General features: G+C 40.1%; 1 protein-coding gene across 1 annotated transcript in view; it reads right to left on the bottom strand.

Annotated features, from left to right (window-relative positions):
- Positions 1-1,832: 1,832 nt before the first annotated feature.
- Positions 1,833-15,005, bottom strand: part of Rnls (renalase, FAD dependent amine oxidase) — a 345,747-nt gene continuing 332,574 nt past the window's right edge. Inside the window, exons 7-9 of the transcript XR_011707328.1 lie at positions 8,065-8,216; positions 7,731-7,969; positions 1,833-3,293 (exon numbers count right to left, since the gene is read on the bottom strand). The gene's annotated coding sequence lies outside the window, so the exon portion shown is untranslated. The remainder of the gene's footprint in view (positions 3,294-7,730; positions 7,970-8,064; positions 8,217-15,005) is intronic.

The following is a 15,005-nucleotide window of genomic DNA, read 5'->3' as shown; positions in this document are numbered from 1 at the left end:
TGCTTCAGGCATTCCTATCATAGGCTAGAAAGTGTGGTCAAGATGTCAAAGGAATGGCATTTGTGCGGATTTCTCTTAGAGTCAGAAAAAACAATCTTCAGTTTCTACACCCAACAAATAATGTATACGAATATCTACCTCCTACTACCTCAGCGGTGAGACCTCTTCAACAGTATACACACATGTTCCCCAAAGACAAAAACTTGAACTTATTGTTGTTTTACATTTCAGATTCTTAGGGGCTTATAGTGACATACATTTCTTTAGAGGAATGAAAATCCAAATTTGTTACTCCCTACTGAGGCAGCAAAAGGAAGAAATTAAAGTTTCAATAATATCCTTCACTAGTCTCAATTTTCTTTTCATTAGCTAGTAGAATTATGGTTTAAAATAACTAAGGACTAATATAGAGTTGCTAACATATTATGTTACTAAGTAAATATAAATATTTATATAACTATATAATTAAAATTAGTGAAATTTAATTATTTAACATACAAATAGAGAGGTCTTTTTTTCAGACACAAGGATAGTCTTTTGACTGAAATGCACTAACTTGTATAAAATACTTATGACCAACATTCTATTTTTTTTTTCATCTTACTAAAAACTGGTGAAACTTTGTCATGGAATGAATTTTGTGAACTCTTGCTATTAGAAGGTTTTGATTAAGCTACAATTAAAGAGACAGAAAATTTGCTTTATTTAAAAAATATTATTGTGGGGGCTGGGGCTGGGGCTCAATGGTAGAGTGCCTGCCTTGCACATGTGAGGCACTGGGTTTGATCCTCAGCATCACATAAAAACGAATAAATGAAGATGTTGTTTCCATCTACAACTAAAAAAAAAAAAAAATTTTAAACTGTTATTGTTTTTCACTAATTGTGTGAAGTTTTAACTTTTGAACTCTTAGGGTTCTGCTCTGAGATATTGCTTAGAGGCAAAGAAATTGGGAACACTCAGTCATTGCCAGGCATTACTATCTGAGACATATTTATTCAATCCAACCTCAAGGACATCAAAATAGACAATTTTAGCTCTTTATCTTTGTGTGGTTCATGCAATTCTTGATTATCAAGCATAAAATGTTAATTTCAGTCTCCAATAAATAACTAAACTCAGAGATATTAGCCCCTGCAATTAATATCTATCCCAACTAACCATATGTCTCTGGATATAGTTGGAGAAGAATTTCAGCTATCTAAGACTCATGAGATCTCGGCTCCAGCTGGGACTTCAAATCATGTTTTCAGAACACAAAGAACACTTGATAAAGTTGGAGAGAAATATTTTTCGAAGATATGTCACCAGGCAGCTTGGGAGTAATTTAACAGAACCATCCTACAGGGTATAAATTCAACCTTTGATCTCTGAAATAAAGGTCAGCAAATTTGTTTTTACTCTCCATAGCTTATAATCAATTCAATGTCTGGGTAAATCAGTTTCTAAACAAGAGGCTGTGTTTGCAGACAAGTGATACTTTTCACCCTCCAATTTTTAGCCATTTAACTCTCTCTTCTCTGAATTAAATTCTAATGCTCCTCTCAACTTTGTGTGTGTGTGTGTGGGGGGGGGGGCGGGAATGTGTTGGTGGGAGTACCTAGAAACTTAAAATGCAATGTTTCAGAAGGGGGAAAAAACCATAGTATTGTCTGCAGAGGAAATAAGAGCCCAACAAGATGCTTTATTTTTTTCCTTCAAAGAGTTGTAGACACATTAAAAGACTTGTTTTTATCTGTCACTTCAACTGACACCTTCTTGCTAATCCATGCTTTAAACCATGGTTGGCCCATGATTTAAATGGTTTTGATTTAGCTCGTGGGCCCACGGACTGTTTTTGTAAATAAAGTTTTATTGGAACATGCTCATTCACATATTGCAACTCAAAACATGCTCATTCACGTAGGTGTCATTTTTAGCTGCTTTTGTGTTATGAAAAGTTGAGTAGTTGCAACAGAGAGGCTATGGCCCACAGAGCCTAACATTTACCATCTGCTTTACTGAAATTTACTGAAAATGTTCGTTGGCTACTGATTTAAATCAAAGAAAGGTGCCTGGAGAAGAGACATTGTAAAAAGACATACTCAGCCCAGATACAGCAATGGCTGATGGGTAAAGGAGAGTGAATACTGGTTTTAATCCAAATTTTCATTTGTAGAAACAGAGTCTTAGAATAATATTAAGCAGATGAAAAGAATAGTTGGGGATAAAGAAATAATAACTAAGTTGACTTCGCTGCTTCTCCAGCAGCCTATCTAATAAAAGTAGGCCACAGTAGAGATGAACCCTGAATCCTTGGCTAAGTTCAGTTGTTTGGGAATGAGTTCCTTCTCTGCAGAGGATGTGTGGTCAAAGTTCATCAGTATACGTACAAAGAGAGCACAGCATGTGTTATTCTGTGTGGGGACCAGCACTGGCCTGTCAATGGAATAACTAATTTAGTTAAAGGACATAGGCAAACAGTGGGGGTGGGGGTCAAGAACCAAGAAAAGGAGTAATTTTAACCCTTTCTGGGCATGTATTTCATTTTTAAATAACGTGGATTCTGTTTAAGGAATGCCTATAGAATTTAAACCAAAAGAGTGAAATACAGTCTGTACCAGTCCTTGCCAGTCATCTTACATGGACAGCTGCCAGGAGGCTGATGTGCAAAGGCAATCATCGCACGCATGGTTATTTCAGTCTTAGACGCTCATCATCCCTTGAAATTGCTCCACACCAGGGATTCCAAATTCCAGCCTTTGCTTGCTTGTCTCTGAAGTCAAGTGCGTGGGCCGATGACAGTGGGCTCCCTCAACTTCCTCTCTAACTCAGGCTGCCGGGCATTCCTCCTGAGTCTGGAGTTTTACCCCTTTCTTAGATGAAGGGCAAGGGCTCATGGCTTATGTGTTGCCGTATCTTCTGTTCTCTTTAGGACATTGCTTTATCATCCTCAGGTTCTTCCTTTATAGTGGCTCTTTCAGTTTTCTAATAAACATGCTTGGATCTCATCCACCACAAAAATTTAAAATTCAAGAATAAAACCAAAAATCTCCTTTTCTCAACTTTGTTACACTCTTTAGCCTCTTTCCTCCTTTCCCCCCACTTTCACTCTATATTAGTAAGAATAGAACTAGGCTTTGCTGTGATAACAAACAACACTTATACCTCAGTGACTTACTGAGAGTTCTTGTGCATGGCCATGGAAGATGAGGGACTTTCCTTGAGCTCTCCTCTATTCAGTAGACCCTCAGCAGTCAATAGCCTTCAATCTTTGGCTGTCTTATCTATGTGCAGGGCCTCCTCTTTAATGACTACAACAAAGAGAGATTAAAAGGATAGACATGGACTTTTTACTATCTCAGCCCAGAAAAATGACCCACTTCACAATTTACTAAGGAACTGCCACATGGCTCTTCCAAAATGCACGTGCATTGAGAAGAAACATCTTCTATGTGACCGCAAGAGGAGCAGGACCAGATACTGGTAAACAGAATGATGTTTTCCACAACTACCATCCTTCTGCAAGGAGGTCCCATTACTTCATCGATGCTGCTCAATGCTCTCTTCCACTCACATCTCATATCTGGCTTTTGTTACCACTACTCCACTCCACTAAAACTATATTTGTTTCTGTTTAATCTTCTCCCTATGATGACCTTGTAGTTTTCTCTACCTAACCACATCTTTGTAATTTCCTACTTTGTTTCTTTGTGGAATCTGATGCAGACTTTAACACCTTTCTTTTTGAATCCTCTTCTTGGTCTATACTATGGTTTGGATTAATGTCCTCCATAGCCCATGTGTTAAAGGCTTGGTCTAACCCTTGGCTCTGTTGGGAATGTGGAAACTTTAAGAGGTGGGGCCTAGTGAGAGGTCTTTAGGTCTTTGAGAGGTGCAGCCTCAAAGGGGACCGTGGGATCCCTAGTCCCTTCCTCTTCCTTTAATTCACTTCTAGGCCATGAGGTGAATGGTCTGCTCCACCACCTGCTCCCCACCATAATGTGCTGCCTTGCCACAGGCCCAAAAGCCACAGAACCCATTGATCATAGGTTGAAACCTCCAAACTGTGAGCCAAAGTAAACCTCTCTTATTTTTGATTGTCTCTGATATTTGTTATAGTGACAGAAACTTGACCTTAGTTTGCATGGCAGCATTTGAAGCATTTTTAGCTTCCCCCCACCTCTGTCTCCTTCACTAATTTCCATTTCGTCCTGCTAATGTAGAGTCCAGGTAACTAAGACTTTTTTTCTGCATTCTCTATGCATTTCCCCTTTGACTTCAGACTTCCTCTCTGAGCATGCAACTCCCCAATTAATCAATCAATCGATCAATCCACCCATTTAACACTTTCTTCAGATCTAGAATTTTGCTTTCTTTCTCTTAGAGATTATACTTGTGCTTTTAAACTGATATGAATTTATAGCCTCTGAAAACCAGATGTTCTTCTGACTTAACAATTACAGTTAATGGAAGTGTATCAGAATACCCTGGACATAAGCAGTAGAGTACCCCAACTCAAGTGGGCAAAAAAATTAATTTACTATTAATTATAGTGAGTAGTTGAGGTGCTTCTTTCAGCTCAGTCCTACTGTGAATCTCAGTTCTACCTACAATTTATCCTCCCTTTCCCTTTTTACAAAAGTTCTACCAATTTCTTGAGACATCTTCATCTTAGGTAATAGTAGCTAATAGTAGTAGTATCCCATTTGTTCCTCACAAGAGATCTATGAAAGTCATACATATAACTGGAGTGTCCTTTATAAATGTTTAGGATCAGGATTTTGGATTTTTTAGATTTTGAAAGGTTTTCATATATATCTTGGGGATGGGATTCAATTCTGAACATGGAGTTCATTTATTTTTCATATACAATTTAACCACATAGCTAAAGGTAATTTTCCACGATATTTTTAGTTTGCCTGTGTTTTGACAGTGACCCATCACATGCAGTCAAGTGTGAAATTTTCCTCTTGTGACTTCATGTAGGCACTCAAAAAGTTTCAGCTTCTGAATTTTCAGATTAGGCATGCTCCATCTGTCTTCCCGTTTGAAAAATGAGAAAACCGTGGCTAAGTATGTTGCCTATGATGACAAAGCCTAGGGGTGGTAAAGCCAGGACTCACCTCCTTTCATTTGGATTCTTGTGTGCAAACATATCTTGGAAACCCTTGGGGATCCCATCTCCCTTCTCTCTTTCCCCTTCTCCAGCTGCCAACCCCACCCTCACTGATTGCAATCTCATCCTCCTTTGCAACCAGCTCCTGTTTTCCTCATCTCTTTCTTATGTTGCTTCTCATATGCTGCTATAGGCCTTGTTCAAAGGGAGAGAAAGGAATTACTATTTACTAAATGATTATGGTGGCTCTTATAATAATAATTTATGCTCTTGTTTTTGCTTTCTTTCGTGTCTGTCCTAGATCATTCATTAAGGTATAGCCATGCATCTTTCTCCTTTTGTGTGTCTGGTGGTTCCTAGCCTAGCAGGTGCAGTGGTGTTGTTTGGCCAGATGGTTCCTGAGGGTCTGGCTGGGATGAGAAAATAGAATCACAAGAAATAAAGAATTCTGTACTTGGGAGGCACACAGACCTGAGTATGAGTCTTAGCTCCTCAGTATACGTAGCTGTATGAGCTGGAATGAGTGAGTGGCTTAACTATACCTCTGTGGACCAAATTTTGTCCCCTCTCCCAGTACCTCAAATTTGTATGTTGAAGACCTAACCTTTCAATGGAATGTGACTACATTTGGAGATAAGTCCTTGAAGAGGTAATTAAGTTCAAATCTCAGAACTGGCGATCCCTAGTATATTATGACTGGGCTCCTTAAGGGAAGAAGAGAGTAGGACATAGATACATTTTTGTATAGGCAAAAGGTCACATGAAGACAACACTGAGAAGGTAGCCATCTGTAAGCCAAGGAGTGAGGTCTTGAAGAAGCAACCCTGCCAACACCTTGATTTCTGACTCCTGGTCTCTGGAACCATAAGAAAATAAGTTTCTGTTGCTTATGCCACCCAGTCTGTAGGATTTTGTTATGGCAACCTCTGAGTCTCAGTCATATCAACTGTAAAATGGGTTTGCTGGATTACTTTGTGGAGTAAAATTCTCAGCACAGGGCCAGGTCATCACTTGTACATAATCAGCCAGTGACAATTTCCCTGTAAGGTAATACAACTGGGAATAAGCACGTCAGGGTTGCTAGGGGCTGAAGGCTGAAACCCCTGAATGGTGGTAAATAAGCAAGTTGAGACTGGCCTAAAGAGTGCCAGAAGCTACGAATGGGCTGATTCCAAGATCAAGTACTAGGAGCCAGGGAGGCAAGTTGTGACTGTATCTCCAAATAACATAAAGCCTGGGGGTTGATTAGCTCCATTTGAATCTTGTGTCTACCTCTCCACCCATATCTTGGTCAAGGGGATCTGATGATCTGATTGGTTTAGGCCTAGATTACCTGGGTCTCAGTTGACCTGAACCACCAAAGGAGGTTTGAGGGGAGGGAACCCGAGCAATCACCAGAAAAATGGCACCCAGACAACTGCCCCAAACATGTGGCCTCCATGACCAGGTAGACAAGGATTCCCATAAACACACAGTCCAGACATTCTCCTTTTGTCTCCATCCACTCCTTCTTCTCTCCTGCTTCCTCCTACTTCTTAAAGTAGCCTTCTGACTATGGGTAAATTTTTGGTGACCTAATCCAAGTCCATTGGTAATCAGATGACTGGCTTTGGAGGTCGTCAGCTCACCAGGCTGCTGCAGGACGGAACAAGACCAGGTCCTCAGGAGTGGGAGTGATGGAGCCATCTTTCAACCAAGCTATCCCTTCCTAAGTCCAAGGACTTAATCATCTTCTAGAACCTGTGTTCCTGTGTTTCCAAGTCTCAGACTTAGACAGACTCAATTCTAAGTGTCACCTGTGATGTGTGACACAATAAAGAGAAAAATAATGTGTTTGTGTGTGTATATATATCCTTGGTACCATGAATTGATCCCAGGGGTGCTTTACTACTGAGCCACATCCCTTCCTTTTTATTTTTAATTTTGAGACAGTGTCTTGCTAAATTGCTTAGGGACTCACTGAATTGCTGAGGCTGGCTTTGAATTTGCGTTCCTCCTGCTTCAGCCTCCCAAGTCACTGGGATTACAGGTGTTTGCCACCATGTCTGACCAGACTAATATTAAAAGAGTATCACTGGGTATGGGGGCACATGCCTGTAATCCCAGCAGCTCAGAAGGCCAAGGCAGGAAGATCAGGAGTTCAAAGCCAATCTTAGCAACTTAGCAAGGTACAAAGCAACTTAGAGAGATCTTGTCTCTAAATAAAATATAAAAAGGGCTGGGGATGTGGCTCAGTGACTGAGTGTCCCTGGGTTTGATCCCAGTACCAAGAAAAAAAAAATATCAATTATGTGCCAGATACTGAGACAAGTACTGCCTGCTTCAATCTTATGTCACTCCATGCAATTCCATGAGCCCCTCATTTTACTGATGCAGAAACTGAGGGCCAGAGAAGTTAAGCAATTTATCTGATGTTTCTCAGGCAGGACGTAGCAGAGTTGGAATCCCAAACCAGGACTACTTGATTTAATCCCCTTACTCTTTATCACTTAAGCCCACCACCACGCCTCCATAGTTGGCAGGCCAAATTGGGCTATGGTCTGCAAACAATTAGCAAAAGCAGTTATCCAGCAAATCCAAGAAACAGTGAAAGCGGAGGGGAAAAATATCTTTAAAGAGAAAACTTTTTTACTCCTCAGCTGGTTGAGGGAGAGCAGTTTGCCACAGGCTGCGGAGGGCAGGGAAGGGGCAGAATGTTCACTGAATGTTCATTCTCCCAATTGTTATTCTATGACATCGAGCTCACACTCCAGGGAAAATGTAGAGCCTGAGTTGAAATGTCGTCCAAAGCCATTCAGCTAGGGCTTTAAAAGAAGCTTTTGTTGGTGGAAATCTCTTCACTGTCCTGACTTTCTCTGGGATTAGGTTTGCCTGGTAAAATAAAGGATGACCAGTTAAATTTGAACTGTTCAACTGTTTTCATGGGACATACTTACACTGAAACTTACTGCATGGGACATACTTACACTGAAACATTTTGCATTACTCATCTGAAATTCAAGTTCAATGAGGCATCCCATGTTTTCATTTGCCAAATCTGGCAACCTGTCTGGACTTCCAGAAGAGGCCATTTCCTTCTATCTTGCTATCCAAACAGAATTGCCAGGTTATTTTATTCCTGTGAAGAAAGCAGGATGTCAGCACATATTCCGGAAGCTGCAGGCTTATACTTGCTTTACCTTGTTCTTTTAAGAAAAAAAAAATTTTTTTTAAAGATGTGGGCTTTGTAAATAATAATAGCAATAATAATAATCCTCTCCGGATCTGGGAAATGTCTTGAGGGTTTGGGGGGAATCAACTTTCCACTAAATTTCCTGGAAACTGGTCAGTACAATTTGTATTTAATAAAGAGCAGCAAGCTTTGCCGCCACAGCATCTTGTGAGAGCATCCCACAGAGGAAGTGGGAGACAGTCGTGACCTCCCCAGAGCGGATGCCCCTCCCTGGGGATTAAGATTGAATTCCAAGCTCTGCAAGACCAAATGACAGTGGAGGATTGGGTGCAGGGGAAGAAGAAGGAAGGGTCAAGAAGGACACGAGAAGGGACCAGGAAGGGATAGGGAGGAGGCATCAGTGCAAATGCAAGGACATTTGCCCCCTTTGCAATGCTCCCCAGTTTCCCTCTCATCTTTAAGCCTGAAAGCACATTCCTGGCATTGACTCTTCACCCCTTCACTTCCCTTGGTTGCTGGTGCGGTGATTTTTGGCCATTTTCTGCAGAGATGGGCCTTTCCAGGGAGTGCCCATCTAAGGAGCAGCAGGCCAGCTGTCAGACAGAGAAGACTCTTCAAAAGGGAAGACACCCTGGGAGGGCAAGTATTTGCCAAGTAATTGAGTGTCCCAGTGTTTGCAGGTGTTTAGTGTATGTTTGTGGGTGTGCACAGCAGTGAATACAAGGACCTATTGTGTCCTGCACTCCAAAGCTGGCTGAGGGCCTGGTAGCCAGGGAGGGTCACGATTCACTGCAACTCAACACACTTTTATTGAGCTTCTTAAGTTCAACACCCTGTGCTCAGCCTGTAGGAAATATAAAGATAAGGCTGATCCCTGTTTTTCAAGGGCCTTAAAATCTAATAGGGGATAAAGCGAAGACATAGTAATAAAACAGGCAGAGCCAGGTAAGTATCATCTGGGGGGCAAGAACAAATGTTTTTAAGGCTTGATACAGCAAGAAAATGTTTGCTTACGAGGAGAGATCAAGAAAGACCTAATGGGGAGGTGGTGTTCAAGATAAGCCTTGCAGAATGAGTGACATTTCAGTAGGCTGGGCATGGAGGAGAGGACATATTTGACAGTTGTGTTTATGGGGTTCACATAGAAATAAATTCGTCTCTAACATAGATCCAAAATAAATTCCACTAATGTTAAACATGGTCAAACCAGGGGTGATATCCAATTTTATAATTTTATTATAAGCTTTCCTCCTAAGAGCCTCGGTGGGAATCAGTGACTATAGCTAAAACAAAACCAAAGTCACATGCCAAACATTGGGTGGTGTGATTTACATATAATATCTTATTTAATATGAATGCATGGCAGCTTCCTGGATAATATTGTAATCTCAACTGCAGCATTATAAATGTTTATATTAATTTATCAATGTACCCCATCTACCCATCCACCCAGATTCAGGAATTTTTCCATTGGTATCATAGAGAAATTAATCTACTACTAGTTTCTCTCCAAATTCTTTCCATTGATTTTTGTCACTGTGTGGATTCAGTAAAAATGATCAATATGTACCAATATTTCTCTTGATTCATCTGGTAAAATTATTGCATATGTGGAATCCTATTGTACTAAATTTCACAGGTTTTGGATTGGGGAGTCATGTGCTATTTCAGGTCTTGTTATAACTGTGGGCTGCTGTAAACATAATACATTTACTTAATTAAGAAGTTATATGTAGTAAGTTTTTGCTACTCTCTGCTTACTGTCTACCTCTTTAGAAATCTTTGACCTTTGAGTAGAATATTTATGTGATGATTGATAGTAAACAATTATGTCACATGTTTGATGTATTATGTTAAAAACCTAAGATATGGCAAGGTTTCTAAAATACTCTGAGGAACCTGTGGTGTACCATTGTTTGATAAGGGTTGGTTTTTGTTTAACCATATCATCAAGTTCTGGAGAAGAAAAAGTCCTGTCTCCTTTAAGAAAGAGGTGGAGGCTTTGGCGCCTGTAAAAACTGTTGGCACACTTCTTGTCATAGAAACCACTTTCCAAGTCAAGGAAGTCTTGATAAAGGAGGAGGAGGTTGAGTTCTGAGCTGGCTTTATGGGGCCTAAGTAACCATTTCCTGATTTAGAAAGAAGGTCACAGGGAAACACTATTTTATAGGTCTTGATGGTTTAGCCTTTTTAGCTAAGTCTCAAGGGATCGAAAGAGTTTCTTTAACCTGCCAGTGAAAGGAAAGTTTACCCTTGAAGATAGCCCTCAGACATAATGAGGAGGGTGGTGCCCTAGTAAGGGCTGCTCAACACAGACGCTGGCCAAGGAGGCAGCAGTTTGGGTCAGACTCTTTCGAGTCCTCAAATAATTCCTTCTTCTCTTCCCACTTCAGGTTCTTCATACTCTAAGTGGCACTGTGCGTTGATTTCATAAAGCTGATATAGTAAGTCATTTAATCCGCAAAAAAGCATTGAGAACTTATCATGCAAGTGCCAGCCCTGTGCAAATAAAATAAACAGCCCCCACCTTGATAGAGTGATGCACAGAGGGGGGTGATACCTGCAGAGTCCAGGGCAAAAATCATTAAGTGATGTGGCCTAGCTAGTGGCCTAGCTGTGACCAGAACCAGCATCTACAGATGCCCATCTCCTAGGCTTCCTTCTTGAAGAACATCCCCACTGAAGGTGTCACTAAGTTACAGAGCTACTTAGAAGGTCTCTAATTTTGAAAGACTGAGTTTTTCTTAGACTTGGAAGTCAGAGTTGGGTAAAGGGGTCATTGATAACCAAGTCTTATGAGAGAAAGATCCTCAAATTATATTTCTGGGGATGATTTTCTTTTCTTTTAAATATACTATATTGACATTTTTAATATGTTCATATCTGTATTAATAAATGGTTAAATCACATATGTAGACACTTTAATAGAGTTTCTTCTTTTACTTTTTAAAAATTTTCTTTCTTCCTTCCTTCAGTACAAAAAGCATCATAGACTAGATCTTGTACAACATCTTCCCTTATCTTGGGGGGATTCATCTGAAGACCCCCAGTGGATACTCGAAATTGTAGATAATACCAAACTCTCTATATACTGTGCTTTTCTCCACATTTATATACCTTTGATATAGTTTGATTCATAAATTAGGTCCAGCCAGAGACTGACAACAGTAACTAATAATAAAATAAGTATAACAATATACTTAATAAAAGTTATGTGAATGCAGTCTCCCTCTTTTCTCTCTTAGGCACATGCGTGCATGCGCGCGTGTGCGCGCGCACACACACAAACACACACACACACACACCCCTCAAAACGAGTTAAGACAAATATTAGTATTTTGGGACCACAGGACTGTAAGTAACTACACAGAAAGTGAACCGTGGGGAAGGGGTAATACTCTACTCTGAAAAGACTAATTACTTCATCTACAAAGATGAAGTAATTATAATTAAGACTGCTCCATCTACTATAGAAACAGCTGTCATGAGGCCTATTAGGAATTAGCCAATGTCTCCATCAAGCAACAGAAAATATCACAGCCATGTTGCAATATATGTGGTAATAATATTTATGTACTTCTTATCTTAGTGCATAAATATTTAAGTACTGGTATCCAAAACTACCTTGAAATCACAGAAAAAGTTTTTCTAAAATAATATATCTTCTAAGTATAGGAAAGTAGCAGAGAATGGTACTTTTTGTGTATTCCAAGCTTAACTGCCATATGATACAAACCAAACTGTACTTCTAATGTCCATGGTCAACAATTACTTAGTATTTGCTTTGAGCAAGAATCCTGGATTATGAAAGACACCCCCCACATATAAGAAAATACATAATATGACAAAATTCTTCCCTTTGAGAATTTATTTGGAGATAATAAAAAGTTAATAGACAATTTAAAGCCAAGTGACATTTGTGCCCTCCCCATCCCCAAATAATAAAGAGGAGAGTTTTAAGAAGACCTTTTGAGAAAGGTTGTTCTTCAAACACAGGCAGGGTTTGGCTAATTCATTTTCTCAAACTTGCATAATGGCAAAAGAGACAAATGTCTTCCTAGCAACATCAGCTGTCCGGTGGTACATAGCAGACTGTATTTCTCACATTTATCAGCTAACAAATTAAACAGTCAACAAGCATTTCTCGACTATCTGCTTTTTACAAGAACCAATGCTGGATTTTAAAAATTTGTTTCTTAATTTTTGGACTTAATGAATTTCAGAACATATGTGTTGAATATTTGAGGGTAGATTTGCAACCTCTGTAATGTGGGAGAAGCGGAGTCCAATTCCCTAGAGTCAGCCTCCTCCCCAGGGCCCCCTGGGATTGAGAGGTTTTGCATCGGGTACCTTCCACAGCACGGATGAAGCAAGTACAATCATTTAAAAGCCCCAAGTGTAAGGATGATGGCATTCTGTTGGACCGGTCTCTGATCAAAGGAATTTTGCTTCCACATAAAGGAGAAGTTGAGACTCAGAAGGGACTACTTTGGTAAACTTTAAAGCAAGCAAAGTTCCCTCTATCGGGCAGAGGAATTAGTTTGGTTTTAGAAGAAACTCCATGCACAATAACCTGGTAATTTCCAAGGTGAAAATAAGGCTTTGCTCCTTGTTCATTTCCTGGTCTACAGGATCTGAGACATGAATTAAGAGTTTTGTGCATTGGGAGGGACTGATTATGGGGCACCCATGTTTTACGAGGCTGGGAGTAAATTACACAAAGTCCCACAGATGGAGAAAAGAAGATGTTGGGAAATATCGTTTTCTGGTTAAAGCTCGGAGATTGCAAAGGTTTTCTTAGCTCCATGGAATTTCTCTAACTGCCTGGGGATTTCTAGGTTTCTAAGAAGCTTGAGGTGGCTGTTAACCTAATTCACAGCTGAAGGGAGCCAAGACAGCCTTGTATGCCAGCCATGTGGTAGGATGTCCTCTTAAAAGTCTCTTTAAACTCAGGCATGTAAGGGAACCCTTCTTTTCTGAGCTAGGGCCCCTTCTGAAACTGGGTCATGGCTCTCATCCTCATCTTCCTGCCTGCTTTGCTGAAGCACAGTGTAAGCAAATAAATATCAATGAATTGCTTAATGATTTTCATAAGGCTTCATCTTTTCAAGGCAAGGGGCTCTCCTGAAATCTTTGATCTGCTCTGTATGAATCTGTTTTCCAAATGGCCAGCACATGTCGAGGCCTGCTGTCCTCTGGGTTACAGGAAGACGCCTTTGATGGGTTAACCGCAGAGTAACTGAACTCTTTTCAAGTGCCTTTCAAAAGTTCCTTTGTCCTGCTGTGGATCTTGCCACTTGGATTGGATCAGCAGACTGTTCCTGGCAAAGGGTTCTAGTACATTCTCCTTCTGATATGAATTTGGTCCCTGGGTAATGCCATCTGAAATCTGATGTCCCAGAGGTTGAAGTGTAAACACCAGGCAATTATGAAATGGACACCCAAACTCTAGAAGGGCCACTCGTACTTTTTTAGCATTCCTTATTTTCAACCATTTTGAAGAATACTGGTCTTATTATTACCAAAGCCACTCCATAGATGCCTGATGCTGCCTTCAGTGGATATTACTGCTTTGGAAGAGTCCTACAGTTGAGTCCATTCTTTTCTCAGCCCGAGTGGAAATGTTTAGTCAGTTAATTTCTTGATGGTGTACACATTTATTTGCTTGCACTGTGCTTATGTAATAAAATAATGATTTGGCGTGGTTTGTTTCTATAGATTATAATACATATTCAAGCTATAGCATAGTGGATGGGACATCCATGGATGTTATTAAGTTGAGAGGGAAAATTGGAGAAATGAAGGAGGAAGAAGAAAAAGGCAATTTTGGAGGTTGCTGCAGGTGAACACAGGGCCTTGGGCACATTGGAATCAGTGAGGACTGAAATATTATGTTTTGCTATATATAAAATTAAACATTTGGTGAACAAAAATTTAACTTCAATGCAAAAATGTAATAACTACCCATAAATACTTAATGAAATATATGATAGAGCAAAATTTAAGAAGACAAAAAAATAGAAATGTCTTTTTCTCTTTGCTCTGTTTTCAACGTTAGAAATACTTTTATCCTGATTGTTACCATTATTGGGCACTACTTATGTCTAAGTAATCTTTATTATGAAGTAACCTTTATTTTTTCTTATCTCTTTGATTCTGGGTATCCCAAAACTTCCTCTCCTTACAGATCCATATACTAAGCAAACTACTGGTAGCTTTGGACTACTTACTCAAACCTTTATTGAGTGGCTACTCTGCCAGGCCCAGTGCTAGTCTGGCCTTTGAAAGCTGCAGGGTATCCCCACTGACCCCTTTTCCCCTCTCTCTTTCTTGATATCGATATACCTAGTGATTGCAAAAGCTTAACTCTAGGCTGCTGGCACTCAGTTCTCTTAAACAGTTTTTTCACCCCTCATGCAAGAAAGCCTTGCTAATTTCAGACAGATCTTCAAACTGTTTTTTCTATTTTTATTTAAATGAATTACCATCCAAACAGCCACCTAGTCCAGAAAGCTGAGAGTCATAATAGACTCCTTTGTCTTCATTACAACCATCCTCCCACAGCTAGTCAATCACCAGGCTCTGCCAATCTTCCCTAAGTTGTCACTGAAATCCGCTCTCTCCTCTGTTGCCACCATGGGGACTTTTTTCCAGCTTTCTACACCTCTCACCGCCTACCTGGCTTTGCTACGATGACCTCTTCCTAATTATTCCCTTTGCTTCCACTCTCATTCC

The sequence above is a fragment of the Marmota flaviventris genome, chromosome 4 (assembly GCF_047511675.1).
Source record: "Marmota flaviventris isolate mMarFla1 chromosome 4, mMarFla1.hap1, whole genome shotgun sequence".
Taxonomy (NCBI): domain Eukaryota; kingdom Metazoa; phylum Chordata; class Mammalia; order Rodentia; family Sciuridae; genus Marmota; species Marmota flaviventris.
This window is presented reverse-complemented; position numbering and strand designations above follow the sequence as displayed.